A 20,621-nucleotide genomic window follows, 5' to 3' on the forward strand; every position below is an offset into this window, starting at 1 on the left:
TGGAGTATGTCTGGAGTTCCTAATGCAGCACAACTGACTGACATCACATTGTATTGTCAGCCATTTTGGATGATGCAAGAGCATTTTCACACTACTGTTTTGAGATTGCTCTCGTAGTTATTATGTCATATCAGTGTAATGTTTTGATAATAGGTCTACGCCTACATAATGATTTCAATATTTTGGTTCGTTTGACATTTGTGTGCTTCTACTTGTCTGAGCCAATGGGCAGTATTGGAGGCCAGAGCATCTTGCTTAAATTGATTATGTAGTAGGCCTGTGTAGAATGCAGACCAATCTCCCATTCTCTGCGAACAGCAGCAATTATGCGTCTATGTCATGCACCTCTAGCAACTTTTGTGATTTTTCATGAGCAGATCCACCTTCATCCCTGATCACAAGCATCGTGGTCCACAGCATGTGTACAAGTTCCTTGGTGACACATGCCACTCTTCCCCTCATGACTGGTTCATACTACTGAATTTGTCTTTTTCAACTCCCCCCCACCAACCCCCTCCTCCTGCCTCCCTACCAGCCGCCCGCTTGCTGAAGCCCACGTGGCCAATGTAAACAGGAGGTGGGCCTTGGCAGACACATAAAGAGAAATATGTTGCCTCTGCGGAGCCTTTGAGAGGCTGAAGTGTTGTCTTACCCCGTGCTCTAAAACGAGCCTGTCAGCCGAGGCTGTGCGAAAATAAAGACTGGGGCTGTGGAACGAGGGCAGGGCTGCCTCGTGGGGACAACTGATGTATCTCACCATGCGCTCCGAGTGAGAGGCCAAGGCCATGCCAAAGGGGAACTCCCCTGACCAACACGGTTAGAAACAGAACACCACAACTAGGCTAAAGGAAGAGAGAGAGAGGAGGAGGAGAAGAAAAGACACAGAATGTTGCTGAGTCTTATTATGACTCACTCTTCCTTCCTGTTTCTACTTGGAGGCGGGTGCTTTTTGTCACTCTTATAAACTCACAGTTGTGGAGTGGAAGTCTTTTTTCATCTTTGTCTTCAGAAAGAGAGGGACTTTTTTCTTACAGCATGGAACTACTCAAAAAATAAGCTGAATTGTGTCTATGATTGAGTCTTCAGGATTACCAACATCACTGGACTTTTTATTGGTTGGCCTCTTTCTCTTTTTGTAACTATTTGTTTTGTCTAGTCTCTCCATTCTGCCTTCTCTGGCTTGACTAGCTGAAGCCATATCCTGTGCAGTAATCCAGTCCAGTGCTTCAGGGCAGCCTCATAGTGTGCACTATTGTGTACGGCTGAAAAAAGGAGGGGGTAGAGAGAAGGAACCCTGGCCCTTTGTGTGGGAAGGATTCAGCAGGAAGGTGATTTTGCGATTACTTCAGCTTGCCAGCAGAGCAGGCTGTCTCGGATCCACATGCACACCACTGTCCGGTTTGCAAGCCACAGCCTCAGCCAGAGCTGCATTACCGAGTGTGTTTGTGTATGTGTGTCAATGTGTGTGTGCGTGTTCTCCAAGTGGCCAACAGCAACACCGGGCTTCTCCTTCTGATGATGTGAGTAGACGTCAGACTGGCCCATGAATATTGATGTGGAGGATAGTCTGTTTCATAGAAGAACAGGAGGAAGCAAGATGGCTGCCCTTTAGGATTTGTTAAAGAGGAGAGCCAGACAGTTTGCTGGAATTCTACGGAGTGGAGGGACATAAAACGAGGTGAGCCTTTTTATCTGTGTGTTTCTTCTTCCCCTTTCCTTCTTTCCTTCAGGGTTGAAGCTATTTTCAGCCTATGTAGGGCATAACCCATTCTTCTGTTCTCAACAGTGCGAGAGCTAGCATAGTAAGGAGAGGATATTAGTTAAAGCTCCTCCAACATGGCTGACATTTTTTTTCTTTTTTCAGCAAGTAGGCATAGAGGGATATCAAAGTATTTTCAATCCCTTGACTGTGTTAAGTGGACATTCCTTAGAGTAAAGACTTTTACTGCTTTAGAAAATGGTGACCTTTGAATAGCTACTGGTTAGTTTTCTTCAGGCATTGTGACTAAATAGATCTACTATTAATGGAACACCAATTCTCCAGCTGAAATGTATCTTATCTGGTAAATGTCTGGTGTCCTTATTTGGATATCTGTGGCAGAAGTGATAAACTGGGGAGAGTGTTTTTAGATTTTTTTTCCCCCATGTGTTGACCAGTGGTATTTTATTTTGTCCAATGTAACAGAGGACCACTATCTGTATTTTTATATAGAAAATGCCGGTCTAACATGTTTCTGCTTCTCAGTGTGAGTGGAGGGAATTTTGAGCGAGTGTTTTTGGAGGCAGTGGTGCTATAATGGCACTAAGCCTGTAGTGGAGTTGAGCGGGGGATAGTGTAGCTTCTGGCTTTGTGAATCTCGTGAATCAGCTTTCATTGCATTCACCGATGAATGACAAGCAGACACAAAGGCAAGCGTAGTCCAAGGAGAGGGGAGAAAAAAGAGTGGGGAATTGTAGTGGTGGAAGACAACAAGGTCAGAAGCTTTAAAGGAAATGAAACCCAATCCCAGTACACCATTAGCTATGGAATTAGCAAGAGAATTTGGAAGTATTTTTTTTAACAAATAGTAAAGGGATTCCTCTCTCCACAATTTTTAGAGCAGCATGAAAAGGAGAGAAAGTAGAGGGCTGCAAACAGGCTGAATAAAAGAGGAGCACCATATGTAGCCCTTTTCATGTGATATGCTAGCGTGGAAAAAAAGGCAGGCTTTTTCTTTAGGAAATGCTGGCTTTGCATTTTCCACCATGTATGTATGTAGGTTCCACAACTATTCTGTGCCCTTTAAGTTCGCATTCCATGATCTGTTTCGTGGGTCTGGAGAATATTTGCGTCTCTCTGATAGTATGCTGTGGACAAATTCCATACTGAGATGTGCGGAGGAGGGACTTAGCTCCTAACAGATTCAAAACTCAGAGAAAAAGTGAAACAATGTCTTAAGGGACATTTAAACAATAAAGTTTAAAGTTAGCATTTGGCAAGCTATATAATTCAATATCTGAAGTGCTTTTATGTTTTCATTGTAGACAACAGAAAAAGACCAAACTCATAGGCCTATGTTTTGCTTAACACAGAAAGGGGCGGTTTTGCTCTGCCTTTGTTCTACTGCCTCTAATGGACCTCGCACTAAACAGTGGGATGTGATAACATTAAGACAAATGCTAATGAAAGATTAAGAATTCAAATTTGAGTGGGCTGGTTCTCACACTTCACTCTCAACATATTAACCATGGTTAACTCTTTTTACAACCCTAGCCAAGGACCCCTTGAGCAAATGAATTGCAAATGACCTCTTGCTTCTTCTTTACCATACTATGAGTTCACTTATGTTTACATCAGAATTAGCATCATAATTACCAAACTAATGAAGGGCACACCTTCAGTTGAGCTCACTGGGTTTTGTGTATTTGATGTGTATTCCCTCTCTCCACTTTCACAACAGTAGCTTGATAAGCTAATATAGAGCATGCCTGCAAGGGGTTACAACCCCTGGTCTGTAATAGGGTGCTGTAAACAAACATTTAGAGGGAGGGAAGTACCGATGCTTGGCTTCTTTAATGAATAATATGGTTTGCAAAAGCTATGGTACCAATGGTGTAGTGAAAACATACTGAAAAGGTTTTAGTATATGCCACCTGATAACACATGGTGACATAAGTAACAGAAAATCAAAGTGTTCCTGAAAAAAGCAATTAATTTGAATATCAAGCTAATAAAGCAATTATAACACTTATGGTTGCCTTGATCTGCAACTTTTCTCAGTAATCTCAAACAAAAAAGTTACATAATATTTAACATCAAATGCATTCATAGAATCATCATCATCATTTGGAATGATTTCTACCTACATAAGTTAGAATAAGGACACCCAGATCAGAGTGGGTTGACAAAGTTTGCCCACATACACTTAGGAATGGGGCTGCTTGCAGAGGGTTTGCTGTCAGGACCTAACACAGCAAGGGTGCTCCACCTAGCTCATGGAATTGCCCTGTTTTGATATGGTAAGCATGGTTGTTAACTGCTTCATATCAACATGGGCCCTATAAGTGCAACCAAGTCTGACCTCTGGGCTGTTTTGACGGGAAGAGTAGCATTGGCTAACCGTGTTTAAGTTTGTCAATTTCTGGAATCTCATTGTTTCGGAGTAGTTTTAATTGTTAATGGAGAGGACACATAATATTCTCTAGCATGACAAATTGTGCTTAGATTATTGTGATATGCTATCGTCAATTTCAGTGCTATTCAATGTTTACAATCTATCTATAGCCTATTCATATGCATATTCGATAACAATATGCACAACAGTTTGGTAAACTCTTTCATTGTCCATTTACTGTGCATTACTGGAAATACTCAATAACTACAATGTCTACAATGTGTGCAGTGTAGAATAGTTCATCTTAAAAGCCTGGAATAACTACAAGTAACTGCAAATGGTTGACTTTACATTGTCCTGATCTATCAAATTATGCAAACCCTGTGAAAATTGGGGCCGTATGCAATGTGTGAATCCATACAGCTATGGTTAAAATTGTTCTTGAAGTTAAGTAGACCTACATTTGTGAATGCAAGTTGGGATGTGTGCCAAAGCAAAATGTAGTCAGAGAAATGGTGTTATGGTGTCAGAGGAATTACCCGGATGGTCATCTGCAACTCTCATCCATCTGCATAGTCTAATAAACAGCATTAGGCTTCTCTCCAGTGAGGGGCTTCAAAAGTTCCCTCTACATTCCTGTCAATTCACTGACAATATCTGTTTTTGTAAGAATGTTCCACTGCCACCGTGTTCCACAACAATGCTGTCCGTCACAATGAACCAAGCTGACCTTTCACCTCTGACGTCAGCTTAGTGCATCATATTTCTAGCCAGAGGCCAGTGGGATCATGACATGGTGAAATAGGTTTAGAGCAGTTCAAAGAGCCTTCTCGTCTCCTAGAAACCAGCAGCTCTGTGCTCGATTCAAAATGGAGAGATAGGTGGTATTGATCAGTTTGCCGCTGTTGCATTCATTGCTGCTGCAGGACTGGGGACACATGCTATCAGGGGCCATCTTAGGAGCATCCTTGACTACATTCTTTTCAGTGTTCACAGCTGTCCTTGTGTCTGCATTAAACATCATATTGTTCATTCTTTTATCATGTGCACTTCAACACCATACAGCACCATCCATATTTGGCGGGGAGACCATAGACCTGTGTAATCCTTCATGACTGTTTGCTAATGATATTGCACAACTCACAAGTCATCTGACATCTTCCCGTGTGTAACTGCTGACAATTCAATGGTGGCCCAAGGACCGTCTCATGTCCCTGCTGAGGAAGCCGAAGGCAACCTTAGTCCAGGGTGATGCTGGCCCATTCCTGCTGAAGTCGTTTTTTGACCGGTGGGTTTGTTTGCCGTGTGTTAGGGTGTGTGGTGCATGCAGGGAAGAGTCCTGGAGCCCCGAGCTGGACAGGAGCATATCAGTGACAGGGCTTACCTCAGGGGTGAGTCGACAAGGGCACTACTCCGAGCTGCCTCCACGTGAACGAGCGCACATGGCTGCTCTGTTTACAAACACTATCCCGGCATTCCGGCAGGCCGGTTACGTAACTACCCTCATGAGTAGCATCTCCGAAGCCATCTACCCACCCGCTCTTGATATGGGAGCGTCACCATCCTGGCATGGGAGGTCAGATGAGAGGTGTTGTGTGTGGAGCTAGGCGGGGGAGGTAGAGTTGGGAGGGATGGCATCACTGGCCAAGGTAGTGTTGGTAACGATGAATGTGCCCTCGCCAAGAGCACGGCCTTCTGGGAGGACCGATGCCCAACAGCAGCAGGCGCACTGGCTGGTGGAGCCCAAGATCCTGCTGGGTCGAGTAGTCGCTGGCTGATAACACTGTTTATGAAAAAGAGTGTTATTGGTTCACACTGTGGAAATTAGCATCTATGTGCATCAGAGAAACATAAAGAACGAAGCATAGCGTTCCTTAAGAGATTAATTGATGGTACAGTGACCATTGTGTATTTGGTAGTTCTCTTTGGATAACTGAGAACTCATGTCTGTAACTTGTAAGCTAGAGAACTGATTATGATCATTTAAATCTGAGGAGAGTGACTTTCTTCCGAGGAAAAACTGTGCTTAAAAAGACGCTGCATTACTGTTTCATTGCTGAATTACTGCTGCATAATAAGCCAACATTGTGTTGGTTCATTGTGTTAGCCATGCATGGAAACTCAAAGGACTGGTTCCCCCAACAGGAATTCCACTTGTTATTACACCTCAGAAAAGTAAGTATGAACTGATGGCAGTTGGAGTTATTTGGTGAAACTTATCGAGTAACTACGCTTGTCATTCTTTCTCTCACCAATTTGGTCCCCTATTGGATGATATTGGTGGATTGTGAAACCCCCAACCCCCTCAAACACCATGAGATTTATTCTGTGAGGTTAGCTAAAATATAGAATAATAAATAGGTCTTAATGCAAATCTGAAAATCTATGGCTCTGCACAGATTAATGGCTGGACTTAGTGAACTGTAATATGCTTGGCATGGGGAGGGAATCTTCAAACCTTCTGTCATCATGCCTCAGTCATGTGATCCTCAGCAAGCTCTCGAAACTACCACACCATGTGAGAGATGGGAGAGACTTGGCAACCATAACAATCTAAGCAAGTTGAAATGTTTGCACTCTCAAAAACATCTGTGAGGAACACCAGGAACTGTGTAGCATTAAAGCGGGCATGGGGTGTAGTATTAACACTTACTATTCACACCAATTTAGCTGGGTGTGAGTTTGATTCAAGACCGTAACCTTACCTTAGTGTTTCAATGACATCCCTGGCTAACTACTTCTGAAGGTTTCAAGCATACAAGCCTTGATATTAGGTTTCCACTCTGGAATGTGAAGCCATGGCAGCTGGTAGCTCGGCCTAGTCTCCTTCCACTGGCAGGTGTGGGTGCGTGTTTGCATGTGTGTGTTTGTTTTTGACAGAGTGCAGATGAGCATATTTCAGATGGCCTAATTTGTTTGAAGGACCGGTTCTGGAGAGCTTCCTGTCAGGGTGGCTACTAGTGTAGGCCTAGTCCTTGTGATGCAGGTGCTGGAGTGAAATGCGGAATCCTGTCCTGACAGGTCTGCATTCCCTCAGCCCTGTCTATTGATCAAATAATCTACTCTAATCTACCCACATGACAGCACCGTCCCAACTCCTCCTGCTCCAAACTGCATTGGCTGTGTTGTGCTAAGCACTAGAGTGTCTCTGAGGCATGAGCCCTGACCTCTAGTATGGTCTGAACCTGTTAACCTAGAGGCGAGCGCATGTTGACCAAAACTCTATTTACTGCTTGAGAGGTTGATTTGGTTGACTATTTGAACTGTGTTTTCTTGTAAACAGGAAAAATATTTAGCCCACAAAGGCCTGTTGAGCACACTAATACTTAAGAGTGTGTTGTTGTTGTTGTTCCTGGATATCTTGTTTGTTTGTGAGTGTGCTCTTCCCAAATGAAGGCCTGACTCATAGTGAGCCCATCTCTCACTGAGAGTGATCTGTCAGCCACGGTGTCCATACAAGGAGAAGACTAGTGTCACGTGCCTCCTCTCATGGGAGGGGAAAAGATACCATAGCAACAGTCACTGAGGTTAGGCTGCCAGTAAACCAATGAGAGCAAAGATATTGATACGTTCCTTCCCAATATCATATGCAGAAAACGTAACCGATTATTTTACCATCTACTGCACTGAGAGGACATCACCGGCTCTTTGAGCTATTTATGTTATCATACTTGCATGATTTACTGTCTTAAAATGTCCAAGTGTAAGTAATTGAATTGTGCATACATCATAGAATCATATATAAGTGGTATGTGAAGGTGTATTCTTGTGACTGTATTGAATGTAGATTAGTTTCACATAGGCTAATAAAATAGAATAGCTAAGTGTCAAGCTCCCCAGTGTTCTGCGTGTGTAGTGTTTTGATTTCCTCTCATGTGACCCTTGTTTACCACTAACTTCCTCTTCCTGTTAAAGTAGATGCTTTTCTGAGGATGAATCATCCACCTAATGAAAGTCAGAAGCACAAAAATAATGTTTTATAAGCATATAGTTTTGCTGTGCTGTGACTATTTAATCTGTACGGCTGTATAGGCACTCTCTAAGGTAATTAAAGGTATTGGCATGTACTGTAGGTGAGGGAGTTTAATGTTGAAAAGGTTAGGCTTTTTGTCACCGGAGATATCCCTAAAAGTGCTTTTCTTAACCAGCATAAGCAACAATGTCATTGTGTGGTATATCAAAAGATAATGACTAATATTTTCCTTTATTGCGTGAACTAAGATTCAAGACCATTTAAAAAATAATGACCATTTTTAAAGGGGTTTAATATTGATCAGAGGGGAGTTATGTGTACAGCTTATGAGTATGTGCCGTGGCCTACTCTTTGTAGTCAGTCATGCTAGGTTAATGTTTGGAGCAGATGGCTGTGAAGCACTAATAAGGTGGTTGCCATGGCTACCGTGCACTCTGAAAGAAATTAACTTTGCACTGAGCACAGTTCATCAAGTTAGTCAGATATATTGACTGGTTTCAAGACAAAGGAATGGGGAAAGAGAGAGGACAAGTGGGAAGTGTATTGTGGGGGTGGGGAGTATGTTGCCTTGGTTTCTGCTGTGCCGATGTGTCCTGCATGCTCAGAAAGACCACCACTTAATTAGATCCTCAGTGTGATGCAGTCTTTGCACACAAACATAAGTGTGTAGACTGACAGCTGAATCTTTTGCTTCATATTGGCTTTCGGTGGGATATATCTTGCTGTTGAAGGGGAGCTAATCCACAACCAAACAGCCCCAACATACCTAAATATTTATCTAAAAGGCAAATATTTTGCCTTGTGACCATGCTCTTTTCCCCATTCTTTCTCACTGACTATAGGCTTACTTGGTCTTTTAGTCAGCTGGTGAAGTAAACCGCTAGTTACATAGTTACACAACATGATGTGAGGTAATGATCAACCACTGCCCCACCATCATTGACCTCAAAGACCCTAGTAGTGTGTGTGTGTGTGTGTGTGTGTGTGTGTGTGTGTGTGTGTGTGTGTGTGTGTGTGTGTGTGTGTGCGTGTGCGTGTGCGTGTGCGTGTGCGTGTGCGTGTGTGGTGGGGGGTAAGATGTCAACACAGTGCAACAAAAACAGTGTGGCTCCCTCCAAACCACATCACAATGGTGGCCAAGCAAAGCGACTAGGTGGACTCCTAACAGCAGTCATAACAGCAGTCATGTGAGAGCAGCTGTCAGGTTTTGGAAAACCAGTTTAACTAGCTCAACTGATGTTTTGGAACACATGTAGGTGGAGTACAAAGAATGAAGAGCTACATAGAGTAAGTTATGGGGTGAGGTTGCACTTAAAACTATCCACAGTTAGAAATGAACACACAAATATTTTCCATTGCAACAGCTTGTGTTATCCATACATGTGGCAGCTTGCCGTGTCACCCAGCTGATGAGCAAATGATTGAAATGTTGTCTGTTTCGTGCCAGTAACTCAAGCTTCCCATGCTAGCCCAGAAAGCACTGTATGAAGTCAAATGTTTGCGGTCACATAACTGGGAAAAGCTGTTGGGCAGGTTATGCAGTGCTGTCCAAAAGTATTTTCCACCTTACTGACTCTTACCTTTTATTGCATCAATCATTTCAGATAACAAAAACTGATATGGTTCATAACTCTTCAGCAAAAAAAACAAAGAAAATTGCCCCCTAAACTAATAACTTGTACACTTGTACACTCCCAGCAGCAACTTAAGTTGCTTTGGGGGAATTGTGGCTAACTCTTCTTTGCAGAATTGTTTTCAAATCAGTTACAGTGGAGAATTTCCAAGAATGAACACAAAGGAATGGTTACAAACTGGTGGCTGGACATTATCCTTCTGGGTTTGTTTTTAGAGCAGGATTCATGCGTCCTACACTCATAACAGGTTGCCCATGTCCTGAGGCAGGACAGCAGCCCCACATACATGCCATTTTTGCCTAGTCTCTTTCTTATCGTTGAATCATGAACACTGACATTTACCGAGAATATTGATACCTCCATTTAATAAGATGTTGTTTTGCGTCCCTTTGTAACCTCTTAGATTCACTGTCACTGTGTTCTTGATGGACTCTTGGAAATGTTCACCACTGTACAATGCTTTCTCCATTTGTACGTAATGACTCCCGGCATGTTTGTAGAAGTCACAAAGATTCAGAAATGGCTTTACCTTTTCCAGAGACATGTCAATTATTTTAATTCGGATCTACTGAATGTTGATGAATCAAGGCATAATGTCATGGGTCCATTATGGCCTATTACACATTGTCAAACATGGTCCATTTGCATTATCTCTTGATTTGAAAGGTCTGGTAGGAATTAGGCCTGGCTCGCTGTGAAATATAACTCTGTTGTCCGCTATACGCAACCTGATAAATGTCTGTTACTCATTGTTTAGGATGAGGATTTCTTTTTCACACAGGATCAGGCAGGTTTGGATGGCATTATGCTCTGGTTATCCTTTTTTCATATTTAAATTTGTCTGGTTATCTTAAAAGGTTAAGTGTTAAAAGTTGCAAACAAAAGTAAAAATATATATATATATATCAGAAAGGAGGCAAATACATTTGCACAGCACTGTGAGTGGCTATGGCAGCTGAACAGCTTAGCACAAGCCCTCATTGCACTCTACTCTTTAAGTTTTTTCTTTGTCTCAGATATTTAAAAAAGCATGCTAACCAGACATCAGATGTCGCCTTGTATCTCCTTCTCTTTGCCATACTGGTGGCAACGACTGCTAATTCATTTTAAGCCACACTGACTGAAGTGGGGCCCTTTAGTCTTCAAGCAAAACCATAGAAAGTAGCTGTCTTTGCTGTTGAGTCCATGTCAAAGCTGGGTTATGGAAGGCTCAAACTGACTGATGTTCATTACCATTACTCCATGCTCTAAGCAACACAAAGGACTTCAATGCAATCGGTACCACACAGCCACATCTGCCTCCTATTACCAACAAAGAACAATGAGGACTGGTCTGGGCCCCACTCTCTTTCGAGGGGCTTCTCCAGGGGTGAAATTACAAACAGAAGTGTATATCCACTCCGGTTTGAGGTAATCTATTAATCTAGTCTCCAGATTTCTGGCCTGCAAGAGAACACAGAGGATTTAGAATAGCTTTGCCGTGTGTGTCGAGGGACATCCACAGGGCACTGTTTCATACAGGGAAAGAGAGAAAGGAGAGATGATCGACAACAACTTACAGTAGTATGCTTGGCATGTCTGCACTGTGAAGGAAAAGATAAAGGAGACGCTACAGATTTGATAATGCAGTGTCCCAGCAATACAACAAGACCAATCATTTTGGAAGTTGGAAACTCAAATTTCTTTGCTGAAATTACAAATGCATACTGCGTATCCCTATGCAAAATCATAGACAAGAACCACAGATATGTATTCTCTGGATTTCAGATAACAATTGCTTTACAGATAGAAGACATAGGGTGCTGTGATTAACCCATTAATGCCTGAAGCACCTGCAAAACATGCCTGCTGAATGCCTAAGCCCTAAACTTGCCCTCAGCCTATAACAAGCTAACTATCTTAGCCTCTGATGCACATAAAAACATCAAATAAGTTGCATTTAAACTCCAAATTGCATTAGAATGTGTTGTACAGGTTGCAGCTGTAACATAGCCACATTTTTTATTAAAAAGCAAAAATCTCAAGAGCCTGAATGCAAATTAAAATAAATTACATTTGAAAAACAGTTTTACTGCAAGGATCTCAAAGCATATCCTGTAAACCTATACCTGGGAATCGGCTTTCGACTTTTAAACACATAATAATTGAACACTTCACATGTCATATTGTGGATTGAGGATTCCAGAAGGGGAACTTTCCCTTTCTACTCCATTGATATGCATATCCTCTCCCTTGGGTTACAACTGAAAAGTGAAAAAGTTGTGGATGGTAGACAATGGTTGACCAAACAAAGATAGGCATCAACTCAGGCAAATGATGTGTGTTGCCCCAGCAGTGGAGTGTTAGCTGGCTGTACCAGGATGACAACTGTTGTGTGCAGGGCTGGTGTGGCATGCATGCCGTTGAAGCAGCTGTCAGGGTATCCACTGTTGTTTACGATTTGTCTGAATGAGCATGGGTGAAATTAGAGTAAACGTGTGGCCATAGTAATACACTGTAACAAAATGATTGAGCTAACTTAAAAAGCAATGCAACCTGATGCCAGAGACCTTTAAGTTAATTCAACTTTTAGGCCATGTAACTGAGCTGTCTGACTTCACACAGACGAGAACATAAAGATGACAACTCAAAATCACAGAGCACATCGTTTTTGACTATCGAAAACTGTTGTGATTTCAGTCTTGGGAGCAATGTGCAGTTACACTACTGGCTCTATGATACGCTTATTATGGATGGAAGATACCCATGTCCATCAATGGGATGCATTCCCAAACTGAAAACAGCCACATCCATTGCTGTGTTTTCCATTTTGGCATTTTAGCACAATAATCCACCTTAAAACCTCACTCTCATGTTTGGTACTTGATAGCATGAAGTATCAATCAATCCATTAACCCCTTAGCGCAGAGCCTATGTTATAACCCTACTGTCACCAAAATTGTAATGGCTATGTCTTAATTTGTTACTTAAAGTGATACTGTCCCATTTCTGGAATTAAGCTTATTTTACACTTCCCCTTGAGTTAAATAATAGGGGAGGTGTAAAATAAGCTTATTTCCAAAAATGGGACAGTATCACTTTAAGGTTCTCTGTAAAGTCATAGTAATGTTGTTATGATGTAGTTGAGTATTTTCAGCAAATAATGAATAGGCCTGCCGGCAACCCCATCTGCAGTAAGAGACTACGGATAAGACACGTTAAAGTTTGGAATCCTACAATAGATGTTTTCATGCAAAACATAAAACTGGCTGCTGTGGTGGACTGGTTAGAGAGTTAGTCCTGTAACAATTCAGTCATGGGTTCTTATCTGGGTTCCAATCAAAATCTTTTAATGAACATGTGAGTTAAGTTAAATTGAAATTGTCTTCTGTGTAGAGGCCTGAGGTTGAACTCATACGTCTTTGTTTTACAATGGTTGCTTTACATTTTTAAGATTGTTGCACGAAAATAAATGCTTTTTAAAAGTATAAAAAAAATAATAATTTTAATAATTATAATTTTAATAATCTGTACTATGCACAAGTTAGTTTGCAGAAAAAGTGGATGGCGACTTTACAGTTCAGTTCAGGACTTAGCAGGTGAGCCGGTGGTTGATCATCATGACTGTTACAAGTCACTGTTGTCAAATGATTATGACACAAAACTAATATCTTGCTTCTTTGTGACCATCCCACCACCAATAAGCACATTCATCATTGCCCAAAGTCTACAGATGACTGCAGTGGCAGTCATGCATTCTGGGCTGAAAATGTTGCGTGATAGTTAAACATGGTCTTCAACTTGACTTAATGTAGAGCTGATGTCAGGAAGATGCGACCCATTCACATGGTCCCAAACAATCGTGGTATCAAAGTGTTTGCAGATGGACCGTGCAATTCCTGCAGTTGCTTCACCCTGTTGATGCTCGTTGCAGGGGCTGCATTCCACCTCCATGGTGATGCAGCTTTGAACTGGTTGGACAAAAGTTCTAATACATCTGTGTAGATGGGTTGCCCCACATACCCCTTCAAGTTTTGCAATGTAACCCACTACAACTCCTCCCACCTGTCCCCCTACACCTTGCATGGATATCATCATGTCATATGCTACGTAGATCAAACTGGTATGAGCTCATTGTCTGATGAGGATTTATGTTTGACTTGCCTGTGTTCTTGATGGAACGTCTGCAATGACTGAGTTCTCATTCACGTGGTGTACGTTGATTGATGTTGGTCTGCGATTTCTAAGTCAAATGCACCTAATGGTCAATGCCAGCAATGGAGGTAGAACAGTGTGCATTTGGAAATAGGTGTCCTGGCTATCCCATTTCAAAAAGTGGTAGCATGAGGTGGTATCCAGCATCATGCATCATTTAATGGGCAGTCTCTCGGTCCAAATGGGTAGAAAGGACAGTAAAGCCTTTAGGTCACCTATCATATTTGACTGTGATACATGTTTGGCATATTTGTCTATGTTGCTTTATGAAGGATGTGGGACAAAGACACATTGCCATAGTGTTATGCATAGCTGGTCATTCCGTTGTCTCCTCTCTCACATACAGTAAAACAAAAATAAGTACTTATAACCAAACCTCCCTCATCAGTGGCCTCTTACAATGACCCTCAATTGGAAGCAAAACTGCATGCAAATATGCCTTAGAAGTAACTGCTCCCACCAGCACACACAGAGGCCTTTTTGTTGCGGTGTGAACAAGGGGTTTGTCACATGTTGTGAATAATAATAATAATAATAATAATAATTGTATTTGTATAGCACTGTGTCATACAAGGCATGTAACTCAAAGTGCTTAACAAATGGGAAAAAACATTGTTAGAGATAGATTTAAAAGGAGAGGTATAGAGGAGAGGCAGAAAAAGCAGGAAGGCAGAGGAAGAAGAGATAGACAGAGAATGTAGAGTCAAAAGGTCAACGTAGGTTAGGACCAGGATTCTTAGATGTGTAAGGTCCATAGTGGCTGGGCCTATCATAAGTCATAGATAGTCACACAGAGATTGGGCGCTCAGGTGCGGCCCCTGGTGGCATCAGGGGTGAGGAAAAACTCCCTTTCGCTTGAATCATAGTTTGTGAGGGGGAAAAAAAGCTCAGTGAGGTCTGAGAAAAAAGACCCCCTGTAGTGCTGTGTGCTTGCACTGGTTGCCCATATGAGGTGCATTATAACATCCCCAGCACATGTGACACATATTACAAGTGTGAGGTGAGAGACAAAATGACATCTGTACTCCACACAACAGATCTCCCTTGGATGGATGCTTCCGTCGCCAACATCAGCTAAAGCTGCACCTTACTTGCCAGCAAAATGCTGTATTTCAGTTGGCAATTCTATTGTATATTGTCTTTAAATTAGGCTGCCTTTAGAGTTGTAAATACAACCAATTCATATTTACATAATTTTGGGCTCTATATTTCACTCAGTTGCTATAATTCCTCTGCCTCAGAGATGAGAGCTCTTGTTGAGATTAAGGAGCTTGTAAACCAACTATTTACAGTGTTTTTACAGAGTTTGACAGTGAAAGACAGGAATAGAGGATCCAGTGCACATGGTGCAGGCACCGCTTGTTGACCAGAATGCATTGATGGACAGTTGAGAACCTTCAGTAATGCTAGTAGGGGGGTTAGGGGCGGAGTGAAGCTCTATATTTGTGTGAGGGATTTAAAGCGCTGTAGCATGCCAGTCATCTGACCCAATTACACAGAGGGAGGGAACTGGGGATGAGGTTTCACTCAGATGCTAGCCACAGCCAGTCGCCCTGCAGTTAAAGCAACACGACTTACAATTCCCCACAATAATAATACAAGCATACCTGAGAACGTGGGGGAAAAACGCACCACAGTTGTGAAATCGGAAGAGACTATTAACAGGATAGGAAAATGCATTTTGATTCTGACCTGCTCCACTAAATCAGAAATCACTATGCCATGTAGCTCTTGTCTGTGTTAGTCATTTCATTGAACGATACGATTACCTCAATGAGTATTTATGTGGGGATTTCGTTGGATATGCTTTAAAACAGAAAGCAAAACAAATCAAAACCTCAGAAAACACAATTGTGGAAATGGTTCCATCAGTGGCTCTTGTGACTTGTCATAGACAGCTTTGAAATAGCCGACAGCCAGTCTGTGATGTCCCTTGTGCAATCATTTTGTGCAATTGCAATCACATGTGGAATAAAATCACTACAAGACCCATGCATAACCTCAACTTTTTAGCTTAGTGATGTTCTACTGTTCTACTAAGATGTCAACTGACTGTTGTCTCCGTCAATGTGCAAAAGGAAGCAAAGGCTTAGTATCCACACAGGGAAGTCAATGTGTTAGCAGTTAGCCTATGCTGATTATCATTGCTTTCAATATGGTTTGCCTAAATAATGTGTATGAAATTGCGGAAACAGAGCAACATAAAACCATTCACAGCTATTTATTGGCTGTATTGGAAATCATATGGGTGGGTAATCTGTACTTTATGCACACCTACCCATATGACTTCCTTTATTAAAGGAATTGGGGTTCCCTTTAAAGAACAGATTTACTACCCTTCCTTTATTCAAGTGTTTCCCTGGCCTTATCTGTACTTAGAAACACACTTACAGGGCTATCGAGCCAAAAGAGAGGAAACACACACTCAAGATAATGCTTTATTTTGGGGGGCGTCTGGCTAAAAAAGAAAGCAATGGCGGCTGGTGTATGATTTACGTGCCTCCCCGTATCTCCCTTGGCCATGCCCGTGGAGGCCGACCTGCACTCCCTGCTACTCTGGCCTGAACCTGAGAGTGCACAGCCACTGGCCTCCCCAGCTGTCGTTATCAGTGAATGTCACATGTGGTTGCCAGGTTTTGCCACAACGACCGTCTTTCCCTGTGTCTGTCTATTCCTCTCTGTCTGTTTAAACAGACCCTCCCATTCTGATCATTGCTGGATGGTACCATGATGTGATGAGTTGACATTACATCACTGCACCCGTATGCTACTCTTTAATGGAGAAGTAGCACCCCCCATTTTACCACTGCAAACAATCAAAAAAACTGGCACAGTTAAGCAAAAAACGCAATGTCATATACATAACATATACCACATAAAATGGACCAACAGAAATACAGACTTGTTGCATATCTCATCCCTTATTTACATGAGTCCCCAACTGGTGACCTGATTCCTATACAGCAGGGCAGGCAGCATGTGGTAGGGATCCTATTTGGCACTGGGCTCTACATTGTCAAACCCCAATAACCCCTGTCTGTCCCTCCCCTGCCCTGGGGCCTAGGAACTACTAACCCACAGAGTGGCTATAAATACCGACTAAAACATAGTCTTACAGGCTGTCACAGTGCCCAGCTAGTCAAGCCCCTAAAACGCTGGACATAGCTGTTTACAGGTGTGCAAAAATAAGTGTCCAGACGGACCCTTTCCCCCCCTCAGAATTGCCACAGGAAAAGGGCTGTGGCACTCTGGAGGCTGAGAAAAGTAGAGGGGCTGGGTGGCTAATTACAGGCCATGAGTGAGTGACACATAAGGCAGAAAAAAAGAGGGAAGACTAACTGATAAACAGGATAGACAACACAAGGAAAACAAACCATTCTGAAGACATCAGGTTGCCCTTCCCAAACATAAACAACTGTTATAAAGACAGTACTTTTGAGATTGAACATACATTTTATAACACGGACAGGTCAGTGTTCAGTCATTTCTGTAGTAATTGCCTAGATACGACAAAAATATTGAGATGAAAATGTTTTTAAGACAACTGTACACAGGATGCAGTCATTGCATGCCTATTGTTTGAGGGTAGGAGTAGTCAGCATGAGTATTTTTGTTGTGTGCAAGTAGTGCACGCACGGTGCTCAGCTGGGATCTCTGGCTTTGTTATCCTCAGCTCTGAGAGATTTTTTTGTGTGTTCGTTGTGGGTGTATCCAACTGTGACAAGCTGCTTGGCTGTGCAGGGCTCGCCGCAAACTCTGGAATGTCCTCCGGAATGGACTGACTGACTGACTGACTGCACCGCTTAGTGGGATAGCCTGCTCTAGAGTTTAGCCAATTCTCAGAGCAAGAGTCAACAGAATTACTGTGAACTTACTGTGGTGCATTTTAGAACTAGACCTGTTTAAAAAGCCTTCAATTGAGTGTATTTTGTGAGTGTGAAAACTACTTTCTTATCACAAGGGTTCAAAAATACAAGGAAAGGTCACCTCAGTCTGCATGTGCACTGCTGTTCGAACATTTTTTTTTTGCTTTTACCAGAACACCACTTGAGTTAAAACAATGTGTTAGTTACATTTTACTAATTTGTTACTAATTAAAGGGCATTTCCAGTCATGGGTAACTCACACAGCATGTTTAAACTTAATACAGCCTTTGTTGAACTTTATGCAGAATGCAACTACAGAACATCAATGGATTGTTGGTGGCTGCACCATATGACTTGCTCACTCAGTTGGAGATGTCACGTAGGAATCCATATTTAAACTGGGTTTTGTGGTTTGGCTCTTTCAGGACAGATGTAGCATGTTAACATCTAGCATGATACATGTCCTCCTGTGGTGGAGAGAGAGATAAAGAGTGCGCCCTTAATCTTAAATGTTTTGCTGCATGAAAAACTGTAGACCAAACAGTTATAGATGTGTCAGTCAAAATGTTACATCTACATTATGAAATGTTGCATTTTAGCCCTCACAATACCATCAGATTCCCAGTGTCCTATGAACCTTTTCCTTTGTGACCTTACAAAGCCCAATTACGTAAATCGTAAACCAGCAGGTGCTTAATTCAAATTCCCTTAAAAATATATAAACATCCATTCGACATATACGGTACCTGGAATATATTTGACCAAAATGGTTCTGTATTAGCTGTCTTCTGCAGACCACAAGCCCCTTTCTTATCAGTAAAGCTTTGCCTAGACTCAAACTCATTTTAATAGTTGATCCATATAAAAATTCTTTACACTTTTCCCATCTTGTGGTCACGGTTGTGCACTATATATGACATGTTGTAAAAGGCGTTTTAGTTTGTTCTGACTCTTGTGCCCATATGCTGTAAGTAAAGCATATAGACCTGATGTGTGCAAAGTAACAGCTGCTGGTTTGAAGGTGACAGCTCCTCTCCTGTGATTGTGCTCAAATGTAATGGAGTCCAGATGTCATAATCAGCTCCAATGACAGAACATCATGCTGCCAAACAAAACATACTATGCTAGCCCAGCTACCTCGCCTCCTTCCAGCTATACTGTCCATTTATTACCCCACTTTTTCTCCTTTTTACTGCACTCCACAGCTCCTATGGAACTGTTCAGTCCTAGTTCATGGCGAGGGGGGAAGGGTTGCAGAGGTTTTCGTGGGAATAGAAATCTGGCTTCAATTATGCTTTCAAAGGTTGGGGACCATGGTTTTCTTATCTCTCCATGGCTGCACAGTGGTTGTGTCCTATGGCCTTCCTTTGCAGAAGAAGACATGATTTTCTTGCAAATGAAAGAAAATCCACTGAACAAAGCAAAGATTTCAAGATGTGTCCATGATAAAAAATCAAAACAGATTTGAGAGTGATATGTGAACTGGCTATGCTTGCAAATGAATATGTCTTGCATTAATTGGAGCTACTGATTCCCTCTCTTACTAGTACGTAGTTAGACCGTGTTCACTCAGCACTTATAATCAAGGGGGGAACACTTAAAATAACTGATTACAATTGCTGGCACTAGTGTTCTTAACAGTTTAGAGTCTGGCATGTGAGCTGAAAATCATCCTTATTTCCCAAATGAAGAGCAGCATTTCGCTATCCCTTGGCACAGAACTTGTGTTCTGAAACCCATAAGATCCAGAAACAGGATGACAGCGTTGCTCTTCCTTAATGTTGCTGTCGACAAACATTCGTGGCCCTGTTCATCGAAAGGCTGTGGGAGTCACTGGGATATTTTAAAGGAATCTGCCTCTTCTTGGGCATGGCTCCGCCCCGCTGCATCCGCAGAGAAGCATCTCATAATTGTGATGGATTAGACTGCGGCTGGGTCTGGGACCTGCGAGCTGTAATTGTTTCACAGATGCTGCGGATGTGACATACATTAATAATCGCAGCCTGGCAGACAAAAATCAATGCCATCACAGAATTCTATATCGGCTCCTGGCATGGGGGAAGGGAGCACAGTGCACAAGGGAGAGAAAGAGACAGAAAGCGTAGAGGGAGTCAGAGGCAGAACGAGAGAGAAGCTTGCTTTGAATAGGCACAGACACTCAACCTCAACCAAACATGAATAGTGTGTGAATGAATAATGGTAGAAACAATCTGTAGCTATCTTTTGGTAATAAAGGTAATACATTTTAGCCTGGCTGCGCGACTCCAGCTGCGCACAACTCAACCTCTGATTGTTGGAAACCGCTGTCGGTCAAAAAATTAGCTCACGTGGTTGGCTGCCAGTGTCTTGGCCCTTCTCACAACACCGTGTTTATTAACACGGTGAACCCATGTATTCAGGAGATTTTAGATGCATAATGGAAAAAGCAAGCTCATGAACATGTCAATATTAAAATCAGCCTTTTTGGTCTACTCGTTGCTGTTGACGGGACTGTATCACCATCACTTATCTTTTAAAGCCAATTTAGCAGGCTTAATGGTAATGCCATCAGTTTCACATTGGCCTCCTGTGTCTCCTGTCAAAGTTGATTATCACCATGCCCTATCGAACAGCACAGACCTGCAGAGCAAGCCCTTTCCTGCATATCGCACGTTTCTGCAGATCAAAAGAACATACACTACTAGTATCAGTATCAGCTTAGTCTTGCACTGTGTGCCTTAGCAATAACAGTTGTGGTGCGCCTTGCCTTGACTAATGAGAGATTCAGACCCCCTCCCCTCCTGCAAGTGAGCTCAACAGAGAATTATGCATGGGTTGGGATTACAATAGGGGGGGTGGTAGGTGAGGAATACCACAGCAC

At 42.3% G+C, this 20,621-nt stretch overlaps 1 protein-coding gene across 1 annotated transcript in view; it reads left to right on the forward strand.

Annotated features, from left to right (window-relative positions):
- Positions 1-958: 958 nt before the first annotated feature.
- tet2 (tet methylcytosine dioxygenase 2) overlaps positions 959-20,621 on the forward strand; it is a 31,223-nt gene continuing 11,560 nt past the window's right edge. The window contains exon 1 of the mRNA XM_063218319.1: positions 959-1,678. The gene's annotated coding sequence lies outside the window, so the exon portion shown is untranslated. The remainder of the gene's footprint in view (positions 1,679-20,621) is intronic.

The sequence above is a fragment of the Engraulis encrasicolus genome, chromosome 16, assembly GCF_034702125.1.
Source record: "Engraulis encrasicolus isolate BLACKSEA-1 chromosome 16, IST_EnEncr_1.0, whole genome shotgun sequence".
NCBI lineage: Eukaryota > Metazoa > Chordata > Actinopteri > Clupeiformes > Engraulidae > Engraulis > Engraulis encrasicolus.